Source organism: Elephantulus edwardii, unplaced genomic scaffold (assembly GCF_000299155.1).
Source record: "Elephantulus edwardii isolate Elephantulus edwardi_28Jun2011 unplaced genomic scaffold, EleEdw1.0 scaffold00028, whole genome shotgun sequence".
Taxonomy (NCBI): domain Eukaryota; kingdom Metazoa; phylum Chordata; class Mammalia; order Macroscelidea; family Macroscelididae; genus Elephantulus; species Elephantulus edwardii.
Window position 1 is genome coordinate 11,374,023 of NW_006399778.1, and position 4,503 is coordinate 11,378,525.

A 4,503-nucleotide genomic window follows, 5' to 3' on the forward strand; every position below is an offset into this window, starting at 1 on the left:
GCCATTCGTTTGTTGATGGGCACTTAGGTTGTTTCCAACTCCTTGCTATTGTGAACAAAGCTGCAATAAACATGGGTGTGCATATATCTGCTTGGATGTTCATGAGCATTTTGAGTCCATTCTTGTGGTCAATGGGGTCAATCCATTTCAATAAGAATTTATCTCATTTTGTTGGCCCTCTTTCTCCACTAAACATGGTATCTGTTTCTTGATGACTTATCCAAAATAAACGACTGGAAAATCACCTTGAGTGCCTTCCAAGATGTACTCGTCCAACATTGTATTGAATAGTATTATGTTGTGATTTGCAGGGAGTCTTTGGCTGATTTTTTCAAGTAGATCATCAGATGTTTCCCCTCCTCATGTCTTAGTCTGGAAACTCTACTGAAACCAGTCCACTAGGATGACTCTCTGCTGACAGCTAAAATACAGTGGTGTAGCTTCCAGCATCACAACAACACACAAGCCCCTACAGGAGGACAAACTGATGAAAAATTGCTGCTGTTGTTAGGTTCCATAAAGTTGGCTCCAGTTTAGAGTGACTCTATCTCTGTACAACAGAATAAATTGCCTGATTCTGTGCCACTCTCACAATCTCAGCAGTGCCGAATCCCACTGTTGTAGTCACTCATCCATCTCTTTGAGGGTCTTCCTCTTTTCTTGCGGATGCTGTATTTTACCAGGCATGGTATCTTTCTCCAGAGATTGGCCCCTCCTGGTTATATGCTTCAAGAACATGAGACGAAGTCTCACTTTCTCACTTTTCCTGAGCATTCTGGCTGCATTTCTTTCAAGACAGATTTGTTTGTTCTTTTGGCAGTCTACGGTAGATTCATTATTCTAAGCATTCTAGGTATAGAGCCTCAGAAACATATGTTCACCAAGAATTTTTGTAAGAGTATTTTTCAGTAGAATATAAAATTGTAAGCAATCCAAATGCCCATTTAGAGAAGACTAGATGAACTGGTATATGCACCCAATATCACAGCAACGAGGATAAACAATCTATACCTATGTGCAGCTACATGGATATGTTTTCTAAAAGTACTAATGATACTTACAGAAGGCAAACATAAAGAGTAAATATTACATAATATAATTTATATTCAATCCAAAGACAGGTAATACTAATCTTTGATATCACAAGTCTGAATAGTGATTGCTCTTGGAAGGGAAAGTTATTAGAAAGAAACAAAGTCCCTAAAGAAACCAGAGCCATTACTCAAACAGGTGTATGCACACCCATGTTTATTGCTGCATTATTCACAATAACAAAGAGACGGAAGTGACCCGAGTGCCCACCAACAAATGAATGGATAGAAAAACTATGATACAGTCACATGATGGAATATTACACAGCATTGAAAAACAATGAACTGGTAAAATATACAACACAGGGGGCCTGGAGGACATTATGCTGAATGAAATATGTCAGACCCAAAAAGACAAATACTGTGTAACAACAGTGTTAAAAATAGGACAGACATGGGGCAGTGAGGAGAGATTGGGAAAAGAGTGGATACGTAAATGAACACTGCATTAAAACAGATGAGGGGAAGAACTGTCTGAAAGGAATATGCGATTAGGCTTCATAGGATGACAACTATCTGGAACAAGGGGTGCATTGTGGGGTGGTTTGAGTGAGAAGAAAATGTACAAAATAATGGGAAAACCCCCAAACATTAAAAAAATAAAGAAAAAAGTGTCCTCTGGTGTACTGGCGATGTTCTGGTTTTTTGAGCTGGATATGTTTGCATGATACAAATTCACCTAATGTAAAAGTAAAAAATTCCCCTATGTATACACGGGGTTATGCAATATGCTGTGTATGTTATATTTTAATGAGCATTTAAAACAATAGAGCTTTTAACTTAATGAAAACTTTTTAAAAAGCTTAGTCATAACTCATTCATTATCTCAATTTGTTCTTTTGTGTGAACTTACCTTTGAAGTTCACAAAGTTTGCTTGATTGTCTTTGGACTGAATGTTTTTAAGCAACACATGCATTTTAATAATTAACATTGCTTCACCGTAAACCTTGACATGAACTTTACTCTGCAGGAGTGCACATCTCAGCTGATGTATGGGAACACTGAGGATGGCACACTTCACTCGTTAGGGCACTAAAGTGGGCACTGGGCTCCTCTCTCTGCGCTACTATTTCTTTTGATTCTTCTTATGAGAGTGTGGTGGAAAAGGTGGGACACTGAGAAAATCAGCAAGGATTTCACATTCCTTTCTTTCTCTTTAAATACTAGGCCAATGAACATGTAGTTGATAGTTGCTAGTGAAAGAAGAGTTCAGTCATCTGAAGAAGTCTGCTCCCCAGACTTGCTTGGCTATGGGGTTGAACTCCTAGACAAGGACAGGTAAACAACTGTTTCATCAATGTGTGTGTAGGTATGTGCATGTGTGATCTCTTATGTTCTTTATGTGATCTCTTTTATGGTCTTCCTTGAGGAAGAAATTGGTAAGCCTTTATGATAACTCAGCAAGAGTTACCAGCTACATGTTCACTGACTTAGAGGAAGGGAAGAAAGTTCTGATGGTGTAGTCTGTAGGGAGTTTCCCTGCAACTCCCCCAAAGTGGCCTCCTCTAGCAGGTTGAATCCACTAGTTCCTTCTCGAGAGAAAGATGGGCTCTCTCCTCCAGTGCTATTTAGAGCCTCTGAAAACCCACTAGAGTCGGTTATGAGCTGGTTCCAACTCAAAGGTTATGAATTTTTATTTTATGATAATCCAATCATACTTTTTTGGGAGTGATGTTGTTGTTATAGGTGCCATCGAGTTGAGTATGACTTGTGGTGACCCTCTGAACAACAGATCTGAACCCCATCCTATCCTGTGCCATCTTCACACTTCCTGACACACTAGTGCCCATTGCATCAATCACCATGTCAGTCCATCTGGTTGAGGGTCTTTTTCTAACAATACACCCGAAGAATGTGTTGTTGTTAGGTGCCCTCAAGTCAACTATAACTCATAGACACTATCGACAACAGATCTGAACCTTGCCCTATCCTGCATTATCCTCAGTAGCTCTGATAATACTCTGCGCCCGCTGTTACAGTCACTGTGTCAATCCACTTCATTAAGGATCTTCCTTTTTTTTTGCCTGACACTTGAATTGTCTCAAGGAAAGGAAACTTTTCTGTTTCCAACGGCTAGTCCCTCCTGACAACATACCCAAAGTAAATGAGATGAAATGTCACCGTTCTTGTCTCTGAGGAACACCCTAGTAGCACTTTCTCCAAGACATTATTTGTTCTTTTGGCAGGCCATGGGATTTTCAGTACTCTTTATCTTCACCATACTTCAAAGGAATTGATTCTTCTTCTGTCGTCCTTATTCATGGCCCAACTTTCAGATGCATATAAAGAAATTGAAAGACCATGGGTTGTGTTAGGTGCTTCTTGTTGTTGTTCTGTGCTGTCAAGTCTCTTGTGACTCATAACGACCCTTTCTATGTACAGCAGCTTTGAAGCCTGCTCTGTCCTGAGCCAGTGTCACTGACTCCAACACACCTACCCCCATATACACCAGTTACTGTATCAATCCATCTCATCTGAGGTCTTTCTCTCTTGCACTGTTCCTCCACCCTTCCAAACCTGATGACCTTCTCCAGGGACCAGTCCCTTCTGGCCATGTGCCCAGAGTATGTGAGATAGAGCTTCAAAATCTTAGCCTCCAAAGAGAAACTTGATTTCACTCTCTCCAAGACAGATCTATTTGTTTTCCTGGCAGTCCATGGTATGTGCAAGACTCTTTTTCAGTACTACAACTCAAAGGCATCAATTCTTCTGTCATCCTTAGTCATTGTCCAGCTCTCTGATGCATAGCACATAATTACAAAGACGATGGCCTGGATCAGGCACACCTTAGTCTCTAGACAGACATCATTGCTTCACAGTACTCTGGAGAGGTCCTTGACAGCAGATTTTCCCCAGTGCAATTCGTCTTTTGATTTCCTGGCTGCTGGTACTAAGAATGTTGATTGGGAAGCCAAGCAAACCAAAGCTGTTAACAGTCTCAATCTCTTCACCATCTATCAATGCTGCTGCTGCCAATCAGCCCAGTGGTGAGAATCTTTGTTTTCCTGATGTTGAGCTTCACTCCATATTGAAGACTAGAGTCCTTGACTTTCTGCAATAAGTGCCTCAGGTCCTCCTCAGTTTGAGCAAGCAAGGTTGTGTCAACTGTATAACATAGGTTGTTGATGAGTCTTCCTCAAATCCTGATGCCACATTTCTCCTCATAAAGCCCAACCTCCCAAATGATCTGTTCTGCATATCAATTGAAAAGGTATGGAGATAGGACACATCCCTCATACACTTCCTTCCTGAGTTTGAACCACGCAGTGTTTCTTTGCTCTGTTCTGAAGACTGCTTCCTGGTCCAAGTATAGGTTTTGCATAAACACAAGAGTTCTGAGATTCCCATTCTCCTCAAGGTTAACCACCATTTGTAATGATACACACAGTCAAGTGGCTTTTCATAGTAAAT